The sequence below is a fragment of the Meleagris gallopavo genome, chromosome 6, assembly GCF_000146605.3.
Source record: "Meleagris gallopavo isolate NT-WF06-2002-E0010 breed Aviagen turkey brand Nicholas breeding stock chromosome 6, Turkey_5.1, whole genome shotgun sequence".
In the NCBI taxonomy this organism is placed as follows: domain Eukaryota; kingdom Metazoa; phylum Chordata; class Aves; order Galliformes; family Phasianidae; genus Meleagris; species Meleagris gallopavo.
This window is the reverse complement of record NC_015016.2, coordinates 24811318-24833745: the sequence shown is the minus strand read 5'-3', so window position 1 is coordinate 24833745 and position 22428 is coordinate 24811318. Positions and strand designations below refer to the sequence as shown.

General features: G+C 34.7%; 1 long non-coding RNA gene across 1 annotated transcript; it reads left to right on the top strand.

Annotated features, from left to right (window-relative positions):
* Positions 1–598: 598 nt before the first annotated feature.
* LOC104911447 lies at positions 599–22422 on the top strand. The gene is made up of 5 exons (XR_793916.2): positions 599–710; positions 804–894; positions 9415–9490; positions 10827–10883; positions 11199–22422. It is a non-coding gene; the product is annotated as an uncharacterized LOC104911447 (long non-coding RNA).
* Positions 22423–22428: the final 6 nt, after the last annotated feature.

Sequence of the window (22428 nt, the reverse complement as noted above, 5' to 3'; positions counted from 1 at the left end):
TAAATGGTACACATATGGGCACTGTGATCAACTATTAAGCAATAACTGTAAAGCTTCTATTAAATAATTTGAATTTTGGCTCCTTCAAGTCAAGATTGTACGTGGAGTGAACTGCAAATTTAGTATGCAGTACTTTGGTTTTGAATAAATATTTTTTAAAGAGTGTCATTTTTGTAAGGAAATTGATAAACAATAAAAAAAAAAAGATACATGAGAGGTGAAGAGATTTCTATCTCATTTCTAATTGTGTATCTTTCTCTATACCAGCATACCGGATACCCAGTTCAGAAATTTATTTAGAATACACATAGAGTATAGAGAGATAAAAGGTAAATGAGCAGGGAAATGAGCCACCTATCTTTTGCCATGAAGATAACAATACTATGCCAAGATGGACAAGAAAGCCAAATCTATCTAATCTTTGAATTTTTATAAGTTTCTACAGTTGTTTTTGCTTGTTTTTGTTTTGTTTTGTTTTTTATTAGAAGAGGGATTATTTATTTTATGTATTTCTAACCTAAATTCCTAGTTGAGCTTTGATCAGTGGCAAAAATACGTGTGCTTGCCATAGTTTATGATCCTTGCTTCTCATCTTTTCTGATATATATATATTTTTTTTATTCACAGATGTGGAAAAGAATGGAAGGGAAACCGTTGTCACATAAGTGCTAAGCCTCTTCAATCTCTCACTTCAAGTCTCCTTCGAAATGGTGGGATGGGTCTGGAAAAAAGAAATATCTTTCTATTCATCCTTTCAGTATTTCCTTTTTTCTTATAACTGTCTGATTGCTCTGATTTTGCAGATATTTGGATTGGGTTGGGGATCAGTTTCTTGCTGATTAAAATTGCAGTTGGTGCCTTATGTTTCCTGTCAAAGAAGAAAGAGCACAAAATGTAAGTGAAACTTTTATTTTGTATAAGGCAGGCACAAGTGTGGCACAAAGCAATGGCTAACTGCCCAGTCTCCTTGGTTTCAACATTTAAATCCCCCTTCAGTCTAGCTTTTCGACATTCTAGTTCTGATCTTAGTGGACCCCAGTCCACTAAAAATGAGTTATGGCATGACTTTCAGAGTATTTTGATTCAACTTCATATGATTAAATTGTAAACTTCATCCAGCTTAATAGCAGTAGCTCTGCTTTTGTACGAGATGGTTAAATGTGAAAAACATGATGTATCTGTGGTTTCTTTAAATCTCTGAGGCCAAATTAGTTTATTAAAGGCAGGTTGACAGCTTTTTCTGAAGCTACTGAGGACCATTTCCCTTGAGAACAGTTTTGCCTTAAATTATTTCAATATTTACACACATCTGAGAACTTACTCTTACCTGTGACACCTGGATGGCATAAGAGCAGGGCTTTCTTCCCACTTTGAAAGATTGGCGTTTTTCATTAAAAAAATCTTCAATAAATTGGGGAAAAAAAATCAAGCTGTAAAACTGCAGAATCACATGAAGATTTCCACAAATCATACTGTTTGCGTCCTCTTCTTTAGTACCTAGACACACTGACAATCTGGCTTCCTGTTTGATTTTGTATTAGTCCTCTTAATCAGTGTTTATTTTGACACCATGTCTATTCCTTTCACTTCTTCACTCTGCCTCTTCGTCTCACACCCATTGTCTGATACTGCTGGCTTCCAGTAGGATCACTCCAGTACAGACTCTCGGCTTGCGGTATAAGTACTGGTCTTGCATGTAATGAATGAGTGCTCTGGATGGTGGCTTTTTTCCCCCAAATGCATCTTTCTTCCAACTTGCTATCAGTACTATGCAAACAGAAAGGACATTGTCTTCTAACACCCTCCTACATAAAATCATCCTCACTGATTGAAAGAAATCAGCAAAATTGGTGCTGTTTTATTTAAAAATATATTTCAAGTGCTTTGGATAACATTGCTAGTAGTACTAAAGGTCTTTCTTTATCCAATTATTTGATTTCATTTTTATAAGACCTACCCCAGGTTGATAGTGCGTTATTTCACAGATCTCTTATCTTTTAGCCCTTTGTGTCATTGCCCTGATAATTTCTACTTGTTCTTTTCTCCCTAGGATCTTTTTGCTGTTTTTCTTTTATTTTCCTATAGCACTTATATTTTCATCTCTGCCTATCTCTCTACTTATGCTGCTCAATCCTTCTCCATCAGCAACAAGTGTCACTTCCTGCCTTTCAGGAATTCCTATAGTGAACTGCCTTGTTCACTCTCATGTTGTTCGATTTCCCTCACTCTTCATTTTCTTCTCTAAAACTCATATTTTCAGAGATGTCTCTTTTCCTTTCAACCTCTGTTTTGCTATAGACCTTTCTTACTTTGGGGGTGTTGCTATCTCCAATACTATCTACTAAACTGTGCAATCTGCCCTGATGTTATTGCTGCTGACACCTTTCCTAACACTGCATACCACCCCTGACAGATAGAGTTGTCTATGGACATAGAAGCAAAATGCTGAAGCAAGAACATTTAGTGGTTGTGCTACTGTTAATTGAGTGCATAGCATCACCTACTTTCTTTATGTCTGCTTCACCTTCTGTTAAGTGGGAATAATAGCATTACTTTATCTTACTTCACAGAAGCTTTAAGCTTAACTCATTTCCATTTACGCAATCTGCTGAAGTACATACATAGAAAGGCACCTCAAAAGTGCAAGATAAGTTGTATCACAAGAGCTGTATAAATTTGTTTGTAATTTCAATTAATATTTTTTAAATAAAATGTTTGATGGTGTTTAAATGAAAATATTTTTCTTAAGCTACTTTCTCTTGTGTTCTAAACACTTACCTTTTTCTTTCACAAATATTTCCTTAAGGGCTACTGCACTGCCTTCCACTTCTCTTCCCCTATCATATCTGTATTTGAAGAATATTTTTTCCTTTCTTGTAGGTATATATACTAAAATACATTAGAGATATTTTTTATATTAATTCATGAACACTAATCATGCAATATGCCAAACACTTAGGCATCCTGTTAGTTATGAAGAAAAACAGGGGTGAATAAGAATCTTCTTACTATGACACCTCTGAAATGAAGAGAGTCAGAGCTGTGGAAAAAAAACAACAACACCAGATTAGAATCATAGAATCACAAGGTTGGAAAGGATCTATTAGATCATTTAGTCCAACAATTCTCCTATCACCATTATTACCCACTAAGCTACTAAACCATATCTCGTAGCAGATTGGATAGTTACATTAGACAGTTTACTCATTCTGGTCTTGATTTGTTTTCACTCGAGCTACCGGAAGTATAATGCTGGAGATTTTTGCAGCTCTGAGGTTTTTCTATTACGAACTGACTAATACTATCAAATTTCTTAACACATGGCACAGAATATACATTTGTACTTTCATTGTTTTTAATCATAGTTGACTTAACATGTTAGTTTGAATGCATTTTGTAGGCATCATCAAGGAATAATCTAACTACCGAGCGTCAATTTCACTGAAATTTTGAACTTGTGAAAACATTGAAATCTGAAACTTTGATAACAGAAATTCAAGTTTTTCTCTTTGTCTTCACATACTTGGTAACCAGTATGGTTGGGATATAAAAATCTTTGGCTGGAAGCATAGCAGTAAATTAATGCAATTTATGCCTTACCTCCTTAATGAGTAAGCAGCAATGACTAATCAGCTCAAAATTAACCAATGTTATAATACTGTAGTTTGGATATTTGAGATAAAGCTTGAGAATAAGAAGTGACTAGTGTTTGCATAAGTCTGTAAAATGTACAATGTGACAGCACCACATAAAGGCATGAGATTTAACTCCTGATTTCTTTTCTTTTCTTTTCTTTTCTTTTCTTTTCTTTTCTTTTCTTTTCTTTTCTTTTCTTTTCTTTTCTTTTCTTTTCTTTTCTTTTCTCTTTCTTTTCTTTTCTTTTCTTTTCTTTTCTTTTCTTTTCTTTTCTTTTCTTTTCTTATGGAATTTGATGAACTAAAAGCAATAATTGTGCACATGATACTTTCCTACAGATCATTTTCATTGCAGAGACTTGTGTTTTCTTTTAGACTTCCAGGGTTGCGTTGTTTTCTCAAGTGCATTAGGCATTAGAGGAACTCAATACTTTAAAGTGTCGGCTCTCTCTTTCACAGGGAAGCTTTTTCACACTTAGGCCCATATTTACTGCCTTCTGAAAAAAATGTTTTGCTATTTAACTATTTTTTAACAATTTCTCTAAGGGTCTCCTTTTTTCTGTCCTGCTATAAAACAACAAATACAAAACAAAAAACAATTTGTAGCTGCTCCTCAAAGAAGCACACTAACAGAATTTGTTAGGTCTCAGCGCATTTTTAAATTTAATGCAGATCTACCTATGCCTCAAATGAAATAGCACAAGAATGTGCACAAAAGCTAAAGGAAAAGTTTCAGATTCCACAGAAATAATCTTTTCAGTAGCAAGCCAGCTATAAGGCAATAGGAGTACACTGGAGAGTCCTTAAACACATGCTGCTTTTAGAAGTTGTCCCAATTAAGCAGTGAGTACCTGAGAGTTTCTTATCATCCTTCTTTTTCTTCACTGGAAAGACTGATAGTGATATAAGCTCTCCCACCAATCCAGACAACATGCTCTTCTCTCACTTTTTTCACTCCTCCTTCCTTAGCAATAATTTCATCTCTGACCTTCAAGTTTGAAATTCATCAGAGTCTAAGTGGGAGTTACTGGAAGTCATTTTATTTATTTACTAATGGACAAAAGCAGCCTGCCACAGAACTTGGCAGCAGTCTACTTCATTAGTAGAATGAAGTAAAATCTACTAGAATTGCATTGAGATATGCAAGCAACTTCTCAGCTCCCAGGTGTATATATGTGAAATTTTTTGTAGAGAATTCTCAAATTGGAGGAAGTATGTATGTTTCTCACATTCTTGTTCATGCTCCAGAGATGATATGTTCTGGTTCAGAAGGGAAGGCTGCCAATTGCCTCACTTCTCCAGTGGCATCTGTCCCTATTGACTGAATAGAAGAAAAACTGCATTTTGACTTCCATTTAATACATCTGCCCTCTCATGCTTCATTTTATTTTCAAGAACAAAAGACAAAAAGTGAAAATCAAATACTTTCCTTCTAGCTAAGCTATGTAGAAACATAGCTATTGCCTCAGTTATCAGTCCTATCAATTAAAATTATTACAAAATGCAAAAGTTTCGAAGCATATAAATAATATATCTTACCGTATAGACAAGAGACTGAAAAACTGAGGAGCTCAGACAAAATATTTTAGAATGATAGAAACTCAGGGGAAACCAGGGCCAATAAATGTAATTCTTCATCTTGCCACAGGAAAGATTCAAATATGACTCTTCTACATTTGCACTTAAGGAACTCAGGTAACATGGATTTGATGGCCTCTTAGGACAATCTTGGTACTGCAAGTAGAAAGAGAGGTCTTTTCCAAACTGTCAAGATGTCTTTCTGCAATGTAAGGTCATTAGTTCTTGTCCTATTCATCGTGGAGATACATAAATAAACATTCCCCTCCTCCCTGCAAAAAGCTTGTTATATACACTTGAACTTTTTTGTACTTCCCTACAGTGTTTAGCTTTCTGTAAGCTAAGTTTTCAGCCTCTCTTTATGGTTAAGGGTTACTTACAAAAATGATCATTCCCAGTTGCTGTCCCCAAGACCCTCTCCAATTAGACCACATCTTTCTGAAAGTTTGGTGTGGAGAAATGAATAGTGTATTCCAGAGGAGGTTCGCTAAGGGCATTTCAAGAACTGCCTGAGGTGGCTGTGCTTCTGTTCCTATATCCCAAAGTGGTTAACAAAATGACAATATAATTACATTCTTTGAGCTCTTTTTGGCTTGTGAACTAGAGGGGAAAAATATACTCTTCTTGTAAAAGGAGAGAAAATGATATAGTTTTGGAGAAAAAGAAAAAAAATTGTGAAGCAGCAGCCGTATCTGTTGTTTGGGAGCTGTTTTATTAGTCTAATGTTGCTATCCTAATCCATTCCCTCTTCTGTAGAATATTTTTTTTCTGAAGCATTAAAACTATTGCTATAATAAGAACTCTTTACTGATATGTATATCTCATGGCTAACACACGTAGAAAAACAAGCAAAGAAACTGGAAGTGGCATGTTGAAAGAACAGAGGAAATCTTGTTCTGCAGGCTTCAGTATCAAGATTCAAAGAACTGACCAAATATATATGTATGTATATAAAGTTTCCTAAATGACTCAATATATATAAGATGTGGACCTAGAAAGCCCAGGCAGCATATTAATAAGCTAATCAAGCAACAAAGCAACTTTTAAAGTGATTCTAAATTGAACTTTTAGAGTGGCTGCCTTCCTTGCATCCTGTCCTCCTTTTCTTCTATGTGATACAGAAAATATATTGTACTTTTGCAAACGTAAATTTAGCTTAAAAGATTTCAAGGATGATTTGGAAATTGAGATCTTGAGTTACAGTTACTATTTAGAGCAGAAGCTTTGAAACCTCTATAAAGAATTATTTTAAGGGGTTATTTTAATGATCATCTTAATTTTAATTCACTCTTTAGTCCATTAGGAATTTATTCTTATGTGAGCCTGATGATAAACATTCTTCTTGTACTGTATTTCCTTCAAAGTTGTGCACTGACAAACAGAAATACTTGATTTTCAATTGAGAAGTATATTGAAAAGTAGAGAATTCTCAGTTTTGTCTCCGAACCAATGAAATCCATATTCTATACTTTTCCATTAGAAAACATGATGTTTCTGAGCAGTCCCTTTCTACACAGGCAGACATTTTGTGGAGTAGATAACCTTCTCCCATATGGCTGAAGTTATATGGAAAAACCTAAGAGAAGGCAGCAGTTTTTTTACTAGGAGATGCAGATGTGTTTAGCAAAACCATTACCCATGTGACCTGGTCTACATCCCATGATGATTATTCCTTTCCTATTGTGGTATATATGGTTATGTTAGAAAACACAGTTCTTTCTGAACTGCTTTACCCATGTTTGTTGCTGTTCTCCTTTTCTAAAACACCATATGCTTGGCTTTTTTAATTATTGTTATTCCCTGTTTGGTACATTCTCCTTGACTTGGCACTTACGGTTTTCTAATTTTTCTACATTTCAAATTTATTAGTTATTCTGAACCATAATTTTTGTGAGCGATGGGTTACCCTTGCCCTTCTTGTATAGTGGTAACACATATGTGACTTATGTTATGCAAGTTAATATGAAATCCAAAGCACTACTTTGTCATTAAGTTCCTTGAAAGCAGATCAGTTTGTAAAGCCTGTTCTTCGCTTCATATAAATCTGAGTTGCATAAAAACAACCAGTGCCCCTTAAATTCCCATTAGATGCCTGACTGCATAAGCTCTTTTGTGATTCAGGCCTAAGCTGTAAAGACATCTGAAATATGCTGGATAACCTGAGGAAGTCTGAATTACTATGCTTAAGAAAACCTCACACACATAAGATGGACCAATTTCAGCACAAAATACAGAGAGATGTTGGAGAACACAGCCAACACATTTTTGTGACCTCAGTTTTGCATGGCAGTCTGCTGGTTAGTGGACTTGCAGAAGACGCTAGAGATCTGTGTTCAGTCTCCTTTCTGCCCTCAGGATACAGCTAGGAACTTGGAATGCTCTTGCTCAAATATGTAAAAATGTCTTAACTTCTTTGAGGAACAAAAATCAGAACCATCCCTACCCTTATAATTTCTTATTGGCACATTGGTTGGTTCCCACTGTAAACTGTGTGATTTGCCCTTTGTAAGTGTCTTCACTAACTCAAGCAGAACCTTATTTCCATATCATGATCTTAGCCCATACATATGGTTTATGATGTCTGAATGAGATACCAAAATAAAGGCATGCAAATCTGGCCCTTCAGGCACAAACTTACAAGCACAGCCAAGTTTCTTGAAAAAGTCTTATTTGAGTTTTCTTCTAGTCTCAGGTTTTGTGAACTAAAGGGTAATTTTAGAGTAAAAAAATCAATTCTCTATAAGTTTTATGGACTTTATTTGGGAGAATTAGTATGCAAATATGCACCCAGATGCATATAAATAACCTGGTATTATAGCTTCACTAAACTAACTAACAGCATCAGAATGCCAAGAATAATTAACTCTATGATTAAAGCCACATGAGCAAACCAATAGGTTCAAGTATTCAGCTCTCCACATTGTTGTGACAGGAAATCAAAAAGAATTATGATATTGACATTGGAAGGAATTGCTTTCTGACAGTCTTGTTGTGAAAGATTTTAAGGATACATATCTGTTTTAGTTTGCAACCTTTCTTGCACAGATTTAACTCATAAGGGGATATATTTCTGTAGACTACCTATATAGTTTTCCTGAGCATCTATTCTGATTTCAGTTCTTTGCTAAAGAAATCATGCAGTGTATTTTGCCCCTGGCTCTCACTGAGAATCAGCAGCTTCCCTTCCTAACCACTCCATCATCTATGTCTTCATCGCTGCTCCATGGTGGTTTCTCTTGTTCCTTCAGTGCTGTAACACTGGATGGAAGTTAATAAGGAGAGAGCACTTAAAGCACCTGTAGGAGCAGCTTTGGAATAGCACTACTTTTTTAATAGAAGAAAATCCATGTCTTAACCACTGTAATTGAATATTAGTTTTAGACAGTTCTTTATTTCAGAATATTGTACAAACAGCATTTTTTGTATGTGTGAAGACGTGTACGTAATGTATATTCCTTGCACAAATTGCCAAAGTTCAATGGGAGAGATATTTTTAGTCCTAAAAGCACCAGTGGGGAAAAAAAGCTAAATGCATCTTTTCAGAAGTCATCTATATGGAAAAAAAAACTTCAGACATAGGTAGAAAAAAAAAAAGTGAAATGTGAGAAGGCCTCTGTTGGGAAAGCATATGTTTAACTTCTAGGTGAGGTAATGAACAGAAGACCCACAGTTTCTCCTACTTGTCTATTTTAAATTGCTTAAGGCATTACATCCATTCATGAAACTTTTACAATCTGGTGTCTTCAGGGATTCTTAGAATATCCTTGATTTTCCAGAAAAAAAGTATGAAAAATACTTACAATAGTAAAGCTATTTCTGATTATATAAATAGCCTAAAATGCTTTCCCTGCATTAATTTTAAAAGTCCAGGCACATTAAAGCAATGCAACTTTTTAGCTAATATCTTGTTTAATCTAATGTATAGCACAATGCCTGCATTTTATGAACACTTAATAGCTCTATGCATATCCAAGCATATATATTTTTTAACAGAAACAAATGAAAAATATTTTTTTTAATATCACACTTATATGGAAGAAATACATTTTCATTCCCTTTAGTAGAGTTGAATTGAGAATATATTTAGCCATGCAAATTTTTTTCACTTTTTAGAAAGTCTTTTTCATCCTGAAATTATCTAATTCTTTGAGAACCTGTGTGGTTTTGGAGGATTTTATTGTTTTTTGTTTGACTTTTTAAGGAAAGTAGAGGAAACCATAAATACTTCATTTGTCAATCCATTGTATGAAGATCTTAGTTCATCTGGAAAAGGAAAGGTAAGCAGCAACAGCTGGTTCTATCTATTCAAAAATGTGTGAGTTTGTAGCCCTCAAATAGGTTTCCCACTAAGACAAATAGCATAACTCACCAATGATTGTTATTTAATAAAATTAAAGACTTAAAAACTGCTGCATCAGATCAGTTCCAGTGCTTTTTCAGTGTATAGCAGATTTAAAATTAACCCAATTCTGAGAACATCTTGATGTTTGTAACTAATACTGTCTGTGGGCTGCTGAATCTGAGAAAAAAGAAAAAGAAAAAGAAAAAAAACTAAACAATTTTAGATGAAGTTTTTAGCCAGATATATCAAAGAGAATTATCACTGGGATTCGTCTCCTTTTACTTCAGGGAAAAAAATAAAAAACAACAGCAACGAAGCATCGCACACAGAGGCGCTCAAGTTGTCTTCACACATTCAGTTAAATTTAAGAAAATGTGCATTACTATTTACATCATTGTAAAATTCATTTTGAAAGTAATCTAATAAGTCTATACAGTGTCTGCTCCTTGGTCACGTTTTTCCCTAATGCTACTTGTTGATCATAATTGAGAGACTCCTAGGGTAAAGAAGAAGTCTGTGAATAAAGTATATATCTAAATGTGAACATAGCGTAGGAAAAGAATTCAAGACAAGATTTAGCTATAACAACAGAGTGGTAGCTATAATTTATATTTTAAATTTCACAAGAGAAATGTACTTGACTTAAAATACAGCTTTCTGTGTTATGTATCACTGGAAATAATAAATTTCCAAGTAGGAAACATTCCCATCTCAGTAACATACAATTTATCAGGATATTTGTATTGCATTTAAAATATACTCCTGACAGTCTTATTTTAATAGTAAGTTGAAAAAGAGAAGCACAGTGCCAGGGGAGAGATTTTCAGAGAAGGCAGCTACAGGCACTGTGATTGAAGCACAGTGTTGTACCAAATTTTCCTCTCTTCTCTTTAAGATTGTGAAGATACGTATTTACTAATTCTTCCTCTGAAATGAAAAGCAAGAGTTGTGAATTTTGTTTGTGTCTGGTGAACCTTAAATCTGAATGATATATCACAAATCAAAACATATTGTAAAAACTGAACAACATCTCTTATCTCCAGCTGAATACACATAAGTGGTGCACTTGTGGGCATCTAAGTTTCATAAAGAAAGAACAGATCTTTCTGAACTTTTCTGAACACTGAAACTATGCAAGCCTAGCATTGTCTTACAGTTGTCTATTGGCATTCACAGAGTGTGTTAGTCTGACAGCCACATGGAAGGATATTTTCTGACTATCATTTGCAGTTCAAAAAAAATTGTTCTGAAGCTGCTGTGTCTCTTTACAGTCTCGTGGATACACTACTTCACCTGCTGTTCAAGTCAGTGTTTCTCCATGGCATGAGGTATGTAATAATACATTTCTCTTCTAAAGTAGGGTGTGTGTTGGCCTTTTAAGTAAAATGCTGTAGCAGTGGAAAGAGAAAACACTCACTTAAAGTGCTGTTAAAAATACTAGCCGTTCTGGAAGGTGCTAGTATCTTAGGAAGATAATAGGGCTAGATTGGTTGCCAAGATCCTCATAATAGTAATTTCATTAATGCTGTTTACTGTAGCTATTTGTTATATCATACAATAATTCAAAAATTTCCAGTTAGACAGATGCATTCTAACTAATTAAATTATTTGTTTTTTTAAATTTTGTTCTTTTTTATTTTTAGTATCCATTTAATGAAGGTGAGAATACTACCTCTTTTTCAAATCCTCTCTACGGTGAGCCATCAGGAGACATGGAGAAATTATGCAGTTCCTTGAAAATAGACAGAAAATGGGATTAATATTGTAGATGACATATGACTCTTTGTCTGAAGATTTGTTCCAAAATCTGAAAGTATGCTATGATCCTGCAGCATTTGCAATATGAATAACACTCCACAGAATAAATCTTTTATTAGAATAATTATGTTCAGAAAGTAATATTACATTAAAAATTGAATCAATAAGCATATGTAGAAAAATATAGAAAGCCAAATTTATATATATCTACTCTTTCCTACTTCTGTTGGTGCAGAAATTGATTAGTAATTACAACTATGAATTCATTTTACATTTGGACAATTCAAATGCCACTATGTTAATAAAATGTTTAATCAAATCCAGATTCCTGAAGTCTAATAATCATAATTCTATATCTATTATTTGGGAAATGATGACTTAAATATTTCTGCAATTCTATATTAGAAATAGATTTTAAATGGCTGTTTTAGTGTTCCAAGGGGCAGAAGTAAAAGAAAAGTCTTTGTGTAATTAGAAACATATCGAGATAAATCAAAATGGTCACAAATTTGAGTATCTGCTCAGTATGTAATTCAGCAATGTGATACAATGGTATATACCCTTATTTTTAAAAGTAGATTTATTATTAACCTTGAAAGCCACATCTGACCAAATTCCATTCTGGTCAGATCTACAGTGGTTACCACAGTGCTACCAATGTACATAGCTTAGTGGTTGACAGAAGATAGCAACTAGTATATTCAGGTAGCTTATTTCTGCCAAGTAAGCTGACCTCCCACATAGCTGCAACTTATGTCCTCACAAGACTACATGGCGGGAATTCTAGTTCATCTCCTGAATTTGAATATCATCCTCTGCAGTATAAGATATAGCTTACTCTTTAAATAACTTGAATATATGTCATCTTCCATAATGCCCACTAGAATTATCTAGTGGTCATTTTCAGTTTGAAGGCTTAAATGTTTCTGCAGTGCCTACATGACTACATTTTAACAGTCTACTTAATTTTAAACCTAGTGGAAAGCTTAAAAGATACAAAACTACTTCAGATTTTTCAGATAAAATAAGCTTTTTGGATGCAGACATTATCTCTGTTAGTTCAGGTAATATTGAAATGCTTGACATTTATTTGACTTTTCAGTCTCCCCACAGAAGAGCATGCTGAAGGCTGGCTTCATTCCATAATGCATGGGACTTCTTGGTTTTGGGTGTGTTGTTGTTGTCTTGTTCGTCTTTCACGTTTTCTTAATAATACAGTGGAACCTCAGAGCTCTGTACCTGGGACCACAGAAATACTTTTCAATTTTTTTTCTTACATAAATGACATGATGTTTCCTGGGTAGCAGAAGTAACAAAGCATGATTCTTATTGATACCTCTCCATCATCCTCTTCACACCATTCTGACAATATGCTTAGAATCACAGAATATCTCAAATTGGAAGAGACTCACAAGGGTCATCTAGTCCAGCCCCTGGCTCCACAAAGGACCATGCAAAATTCAGACCCTATGTCTGAGAGCATTATTCAAATGCTTCTTGAACATCAGCAGCTTTGTGCTATGACCTCTGCCCTGGGGAGCTGTTCCAGGGTCTAACCACCCACTGATGAAGAACTTTTTCCTAAGACTCAACCTGACCATCCCCTGACTTAAGTCCATGTGATTCCCTAAAGTCCTATTACTGGTAAGTGATAGGTGATGACTTTGTGCTGCATTGTAAAACCACATTTCACTTACCTCTCTCTTCTGTAAACTCCTCACTTCTTCACCAGGCTCTATAGCCTACCTACCTTAAAGCTGTGTCATGACCTTGTTCCCCTAAAGTGTCCTAACAACAGCCAAAAAACAAGAAGCATTAGCCACTATGCCTGGCTCAGAGGAGCACGAGTGCTCATCAGCTGCTGCACATTTGCTGGTTGGCCAGCTGGCAGCACACTGCTACTTCTCCCACTCTGTACCCTGAAACTGGACTGCTATTTCCTGCTCCTCTGCTGATTTTAATGAAGACAGTCAGAGCATCACACCTGGCGGTCACACACCTGCCTTAATGCCAAATTTAGTTGGAAGTAAAAGGTAGACCAAAACCATAAAGGTATTCATGGAGGTTTTTTAATAAGGAACCACAGTAACTCATGCTGTTTTCCTTTTGCAATGATTAATAAGACAGAAATATGGAACTTGCTCACTATACTTGTTAAGTTGCTCTACAGAGGAAAGACATAACACAGCAAAGTGCCAGGTGCCTCCAGCTCCCGAACTCTCTGATATTTTGATTAAATCTGTGTGAAATGATTGTTTTCACCATCATAAACAGGCATTGAACATTCCTACAAGATCAAACCCATGCAGTCAAATTTCCATTTATTCTGCAATAGACAGACAGTGCTTTCATTAAACACTTAAATGCTGGTTATACCATTGTCTTTAAATCTCCAAGCATTGTGTCCTCTTATGTCTTTCTGTTAAAAAAAAAAATAATAATAATAAAAAAAAAAATTACATTAGTAACAAGGAAAAAATCAGTATTGCCAGAATTTATCACATTATCCTTTATGAAACAAAATATATATATTATTAATTTTACTCATATTTTAATGTTGTATATAGAAGCATATGATAAAGAACTTATGAAATAATTCAAAGAATATTATATTCCTCATCAGCAGCTGTTTCCTGAGAGATTGTCACTATGCTCTATTATTTCTGAAGCAAGAGAAAAACAAATTATTGGTCTTTTACCAGATTATTTTTCTTTTCTACCTATATAGAATATTTTTGAAGAAATTGTTAACATTCAGAGTTTTCATCTTCCTGAGCTTCAATAATTTTTCACAACAAAAGAGTCACTCGTATCCATTGAACAGTAATGGTCTTACATCTAACAGCTGAATAACAGCCCAACAATGAAATGTTTGCTTAGAGATGAAAATTAGTTTTTGTTTCATTTTTGGAAACCTGGAAGTACTTTGAACCAAAGCAGTAGAATTCATATTTTCATTCACCCTTGCTACAATTTGACTTCTTAATATCTAAAGAGAATGTCAAGGACAAATAATTTCTTAAATATTTATGCATAGGTTTCTTACTTCTCCTAGTCGATAATAGTCCTTGACTAAATAGCCTCTTTATACTCATGCTGCTAATGTTGTAAATTCCGCATAGTAAAAGTGAATTGCTTCCAACAGAGGCTTGTTTTCCTGGAGTATTTTGAAGTTGGTTATTTTAGCCAGATGATGAATTGTGTATTTATTCTAGTTTAAACTTGTTTGTACACTAATGATTCAAGATAACAGAAGAAATAAATTGCAAGACAAAACTTTTAACAAAACTTAACGCCTCCTGCAATGTGGTCGGTACGTGCCTTTTAGAGTTGTTTTAGCTCCCTGAATATCAGAGTGGTAGAGAACATAGTCCCTTGATTTTGATAAATTCATCAAAACAAAGTATAGTTATGATTCATTTCGACAAACATGTTTTGTACACAAATAACCAGATCCTGACCTTGATGTTCTAATAACTTGTGATGGTCCAGTAATTTTTTTTCAAACACAAAGTAATGCTTCTGGCTTAGCTGTTCCATCCTGCAGGGAACTAGAAGTCTGCTTAGAAAGGATTATCATCTTTGCAGCCTGTTCCAGTGCTTGCCTTGCCATTTGTCATTGACCACTTCTTTGCAATTTTGAAAATCATGGGGAAGGGGAGAAAGATCTTAACTCCTCTTTACCTTAAGAAACTTTAAGTGCAAACTGGTGGCTATGTGCTCTCCTCCTTGCCAGTAAAGAGGGGCTTGGAGCTTGCTCTGAGCTTCCCACTGGTCTCATTGGTTGAATTGTTTTAGACTTAACATCAGTGCTTTGTACTGCTATCTCATTTCATATTCCTGTATCCATTGGCCACTGTAATTGTAAATGAAGTTCCCACCAATGCATTCTGTGTATTTGCTGATGGTGCCTTTCTTGGGTGCCCTTCTTTTTGTCCATATTACTTCTAAAAAGAACCATAGATTATAAGAGAAGACCCTAGACGGTATCCAAGAACATAACATTTCTGACTGAGTGTTCAAGAAGTCAGAATGAAATGTACAGGATGAACTAAAATAGATCATGTTGTGATGCTGTCCTCTGGCCTTCTATGGATCACAAACCAAAACATATTTGATTCCCAACATATATTACTGTAAGAACTAGAGAAAAATCCATTTTTTCAAATGTATATCTCTCCTTTTTAACATTTCTTCATAAAAGCAGTTCATTTGTCATTTTGTTTTTGAGCAAGGTCAATAGAATATGCTTTGGAGAAGAACTGGTTAAGTTCTCAGAAATGTTTAAGCAATAGCATGAAACAAAAATCATTATCAGCTACAAGGGCGGGTGGGTATTCTACTTTTCCAATGAAAATAAGAGTCTGAGACAAGTCAGCAGGCATGCTCGACTGGGTTAAATGGGTATAACAGAGAGAAATGAGCACAAATTATTCATGGGAATTCTTTAATCTTCTGTTTAATTATGTGATCATTCCTAGAACAAAGACTTTGATTGATCATAATGGCAAGAAAATGTCAATTTGCACTCAGCACAGTGATTAGCATACAGCTACAGAGAACAAAAAAAAAGTGAGAATGTAGTGTTTTAATATTTTTTGCATGTTTTAAAAGTTTGGGATGCTAACTCTAAATAATTTAGAGGCTGTTATAAATATTCTCCTCCAAAGAAAGCTGTTTTCATTTTATTCTTCTTTTCAGTCTTTGAGTCCTACTTTTTCAAGTCACTCATTTTTCTTTATTCAAAAATTTTATGCTGTTCATAAAACAGTATAATTCTGTGAAAAGTATTTTATGTTATATATGGCATGTGAATTTGCAAAGCTTTAGTCAACATTATTATAATTTTGATAGCTAAGACTCTGAATACGATTAAGTGAGCAGTAAGGTATGGTTACTTCAGAAACATGGTGTATTGAGAACATTAACATTAGTAATCTATTTGGTATTCACATGGATATGTTAGCAAGAAGTGGACATTAATAAGCACTACATTACAATTGGCCTATGATGAAACTGTGTATTATAGCTACATTAGTAGTTAAAGTATTCAGCATGATTCATGTAAAGTGTTTTCTGGGAATGAATAATAAAGTGCTTTTTTTTCTTGTAAAATGGGGCTTTGTTCATTGTAACAACATGATGAATCGTGCAGTAAATGCAGAGGTAAGTAGGACTCTCAGGGTTATGTGCTACCCTGAGCTTATATGCAAAATCTCTAGTGACATGAAGTAAATCATAAGGATAAAGGAGTAACCTCCAAGGTACTTTAAAACCTAAGCACAAATATCTGGAAGAGAAAAGGAATTAAATTTTTCTGCACTTCCTGTTTATCTGCTTTATTCAGCTTTTTGGGTTGCTTGTTTTTTTGCTTTTGCAATAGATGTGGTTTGTAGAGACAGGAATCATGACAGACTGCTTTAGTTTGGGGTTTAAAATTCATGCAAACACATGTCCAAAGTGCCAGGATTGTTGCAAAGATCCACAATGCTATAGAACACACAAAAACATATTTAATGACTCTCTTAACTAGTGAATTCAAATTCATCAAAAATGTTTGAGAAAAAAAGAAAAAATAGTCTACATAAATTCTCCTACATTTAACCCTTTTATATAATTTGCTTCGGGTTTCACAACATTCATTTAATAATGTGTGATTAGTGAGAAAATATTGGTATGTCTGTATTTTATACTGTGAAATTATTAACTACAGAAGTAGTAGAGTGCCACCAGAAAGGGAACACCATGCCACTTTTCCATTTCCTTTATGTTAAAATATTAAATGCTTTATGTAGGACACAAAACAGATTTATAGGAGGAGCCTGTATATCACAATATCCTTCTCTGACACCCACGTGACATGTTTGATACTGCCAGCACTGTAAATCACATAGACAGCCTTTAAGTTTAACAAAGACATATCACTATTCCCTTAGAGCCATACTTTTTTGATGATAGCACTCGCTACTTTACGCAGCAGCCAACAGAACTCTGTATCAAACCAGATCATTGTGTGAGCAGAAAGCAAATGTGCAAGTTTTCAATTTTAAAACCACTTCTGCTGCAGTACAGACACAACAATGCTTGCTTTCAATAGCTAAGGGGAAAAAACACAGATTAATAGACATACCAGTCAAATTGCTGTAATTTCCAATCCAGTAAAACAATGGTAAACGGCCCAAAGGAAATGCCCAAAATATTTTATTTCAGTAATGTTGATAGTGAATTGCACATTGGGAACTTTTAACCTTACTGATTAAATTTAAAAAGGAGAAAACAAAATGCCACTGTTGCTAAAGGTACCTTGTCTGGTGGCTAGATTTAGGCAGCAATGTTTGAGAGGACAAATTCAATCTGTATATGTTCAACAGCTTTCTGTATAATTCATGTCCTAAGGATCTAAATTGTAAATTAGCTGGTTTAAATTTCATTTATGCATAATGTAGAACTATTTGCTGTTCACGCTTACATTTGTGCATTTTATGAGTTATATGTATGTATTTTATACCAATATGCATTTTAAATTTTATTTTGGGGTGCATGTTAAATGCAATTTCAAGCGGTAGCCTAATGAAAAGAAATATTTTGTTTGATTACTATTTATTTAATGTTATTTTCTTTTAATTATTTTGTTATGCCATAAGATTTTCTCTATAATGTTTCAACATAAAGTAATGCTTCACATTGTTGCTGTTAAACACTAATGGCAGACCTTAAAGAACAATAGAAATAGATCATGAAGTTATCTGCAACATATAATTACACATTCAATGACCCAGTCTGTGCTGTATTTCTGCACAATGTATTTGCAATTAATCAAAAGGAGTAGGTATACTAGTTTTGAAACTAACACAAAAATACCAGTGAATCATCCATCAAGCCTTCCACCAACCCTATTCCAACAAAGTAGATAGCTCATGCACCATTTTAAATACACTGGTAATTCCAGAGCAGTCCTATAATAAATGAGGTTATACAAATGGTTTAAGACAAGCATAGCCATGTTGTTGTTTGTTTTTTTTTGTATGATTGGGATCAACATGGGTTGACAAAAGTACTTTTCTAAAAAGATATCATACTCTAATTGGTGATGATGTAAATGGATGACAATGGATATTCTTAAATGTCAAAAGTGTTCTGTAATAAGAGTGGCATTAATGAGAAAATATTAATGCGCAAGCTCAGAAACACAAAATTCTACACTGTTCTTTTATGAAATTAACTTTCTGTTAGTAGCAATGGATAAATATTGGCAAGTTTAACTAATCCCCTAAAAGCTGGCATGCCTGTCAACTTCCCATTAATATCTATAAAATAATTATCCATGCAAGTTTTAGTTATGAAGAGAAATAATTAAATGAAAAAATTCAGACCGGTTCTACAGAAGGGAGTAACTGAAATTTTTAAGCACCCATCTAACTTTTAAGCATCTGGTGAAAGTAATTGTTTAAGCTTTACTGGAAAACATCCTTAAATTTCACTGCTGTAATTTACCTCTTTACTGCCTTTAGCACTAGGTGTCTGAGCTAACCTAATGACACAGATACTGCTCTCCAGCTCATCTTTCAGTCTCAGATCCCTGAAAGGGGGCTTGATTTCTGGTTCTTAGCCTTCATACATTTTCATTAGTGATCCCTTGAAAGAAAATGTGTCTTCTCAGGAGCCAGGACCAGTCTCCCAGTCACCATAACGGACTTAAAGAGAATGAGTTTGTTATAAAAAAATATATATGTATATATATATCTCTCTAGGAAAGAATATCTGTGCTATGAAACCAAATTTTGTTATTTGGTTCAGTAAATAAGCATGTAGCCATGTGCTACATGGCTCTGTTCTCTTCCTTCTCAGGATTTCTCAGCAGTTGGCCTGACTGCTTCTCCTGAGTGGTCTACCAATTAGATTGCATCTTCGTCTGTGCCCGGCTTACTTTGTTTTCCTTACAGGGACATTTAGTTGGTGAATTTCCCCCAGACATTCACCAGCGCAGTGTCTCGCCCTTTGCATACCCCTGCTCCACTGGGATGCTAATCATGAGTCTGCACTGAAAGGGTTTGTCCAAGCCCACAGAAGAAGCACAGAGTTGAATTTTCTGGGCTTATGGTATATACACTCTTTCTTTCATGGAAAAAGTGCATTTTTTTTCAAGTGGTCTTGGGTCCTGACTGAGCTGACCATACACTAGGGTCTGTACGTACAAGATGCTGAAACAGTAACCACAGTGCTTTGCTTTGGCTCCTTTGAGCCTAACGTCTGCAAAAGACCACAAACCAGTGAAAGACCACTTTCCCTTGATTCTCATCGTCTATAAAACTGCTGTCCTCAGCTAACATCATCAGCAGACACAGCTGAACAAAGATTTATCTGAGTAGTAATAAATGACATCATATTTTTCCCTAACACTTGTAACTTAAAGATGTGTCTTTGTTGCTGGAATAAATAACATGGGGATGCTAATATCTGCAAATGAGAATGTAGATAAGATGATGTATGTATTTTTACATCTATTTATTAGTACAGTACAGATGTGCAGATTGCATTAATAAGCAGAGTTAATTTAATGTATTATATACAGTCCACCAAATTTTGGAGTGATTTCTGCAGAGGTTAAAGATCTCACCTAAGACAAGACTGCATCCAGTTATAATTTTTTAAAATGTATTTGGAGATACTGTGCTAGCAATATTCTTAATTGAAGATTTTCTTACAGTGTCCAGAAAGTATCATTATTCACCTTCAGTGTTGAGTAGCCAGATATTTTTTCTTATGTTAATTAGTTCATAATGGTAAAAAAGGGGATTGGAACCTAACTGTATGATACTGTATAAGGAACAGCTCTCCTAAATGGTACATTTGATGCCCTTTTTAAAACCAAAATGTCTTAAAAGTACTCAGAAAAAAAAAAAGGATTCTTTTTTATCATTGATAGATATATTCTTCTTGTTCTGTTTCTAAACTTAGAGTACATATATAATAACTTTCACAGATAGAAGAAATTTGCACACGCTTTTACACTTTAAAATGCAATTACTTTTCTGACAGCTTTTTAAATACATGATCAATTTGGCTGAGATCTGGGGAAATTGCTTTGTTTTCATAACTACAGTAATCAATCAAAAAGTAGAATGAGATCTTTTATCATTGATATTTCAGGGCAATGGCCAAAAAAAATTGATAGCTGAAATTCTCTTTAGTAAATATTTTACTACACTTTTCTCCCTGAAATTCAAACATGCTTCTTTGTGATCTGCACAGGTGTAAAGATGGTTGTATCTGATAGCAAGAAATGACTACTGGCAACAGTACCCACATAGGTCAGACAAAGGATGCCTTTGTAAGACCTCTTTTCTTGCTACTTTAATATTTCAGCCATAGGTAGGTCTTTATATAGAACATGAGTGAAATTATATAACTTTTCAGGTTACTTTTGTCAGACAGTTAGAAACTTCTCACCATCAGTTGGAATTATCAAAGACTGTCATGAAGAATAAACACTTCATACAACAGAAGAAGTGCTGATAATATCCAACCTGCTCTTCTCCCTCTTTCCCTTCCACTAAGAAACTAATGAGGGGCAGCTGTTATAAAAGACTGCAATTCAGCCTGTGGGAAAGTGGTAGAGGTGGGGAATAATAGATGTCTCTTGTGGTTGGAAGGATTTAGTAGCCCTAGGGAGGCAATACCTTGCTCGTGGTAGGAGACAACAGTAAGCTAGCGCAGATTGTATCCTGGAGGAAAGGATGAAGTAATGTATGGTTTTACCTGCAAGATGTGAAATGGTGACTCTGAGATCAAAAGACTTATAGAAATAATCTGTGCTGAATTCTAAGTTACTCAATAACATTCAGAGGCTTTTTGTGTTATGTGTGTGGGTAGGGAGGGATTGTTATGCAGACATCCACAGAACATGTTTTCAACACTGATGTTTGCTTTTGGTATCCATCCTGAATTATTTTATATATTTTTAAAGCGAGTTTAGGCTTTAATGACTGCTTTTAAGCTTATATTTATGTTTTTTCTTGATTTAGGTAAGAAAAAAATGTTCAGTTTGTTTTTTTCTCACCTCAGAAGTCTCTCTTCAGCATTTTTTCCAACAACAATCTACACTGTGCTGTCACACTGTCCTGAGTTCCAGGCCAAGCCAAATTCTGCTATCAGTTGCACCACTGAAATGATGAGGAAACGCTGATCCTGGTGATGAAACACTTGAACTGTGGAAAGCAGTTTTGATTTGTATCTATAGTGGTGTTGTTTTTATTCAAATAGCTCTTGTGGCAGTTTACTTTTTCCAGTTGTGTAGTAAAACACTTTTACTGTGGTTGGCTTAATTCTCAAAGCTTTAAAAAAAAAAAATCAATTTGTTTCTTTGTACTCAGTATACTGGAGCTGAAAGCTGTTATGTACTGTTACTTCAGGGTCACTGCTTAACTTCTGTTCACCCTCTTGTCCATGAATATTCCCTTGAGTTCATTACAGCAATCTAGTTCCTGGACTTTTTTTAATGCATGAGCTTATATATGGTTCTTAAATAACTGCTATCAGAGTTGTTAAGAACAATGATTGATCTTAGGTCAAAAACAATTTACCACATGCAGGAACACAATCCATTACACACTTCACATGAATACCCATTGTACTGCAAAGTTTATGAGGAGAAAGATGTGAATGTTACAGACAGAGCAATACAAAATAAAGAAAAACAGGTAGAGAACTGCATAGCACAGATCAGACATACTAGCAATTACTATTCCATCCTTTGGGACAATTCTGAGTTAAGTACCCACTGTTGTACATCATAGCTTTTTTTCTGCGAGAAGAGGAATATCAGGAAGGTTCAAAAATTCTGATGGATGTGCAGATTTCAGCAAACACTAAGTCTGAAAAATTATTGGAAACGAACTTTTCTTGCTACAGGGAGATCTTTAAGAGCTACTTAAATTAGTGCAAGGGAATGGGAGAACAGCACTGAAGGCAGCCCAAGGTTCCTGTCCAATCTTCCAAGGAAATGGTTGGCTGAAGGAGATCCTTTCAGGTAGCCCTTGACAGAGCTGAGGATAGCAATCTACACTGCTTATCTCTGTTGCTAAAAGTTAGTATCTTACTTTTTTTTTTTTTTTT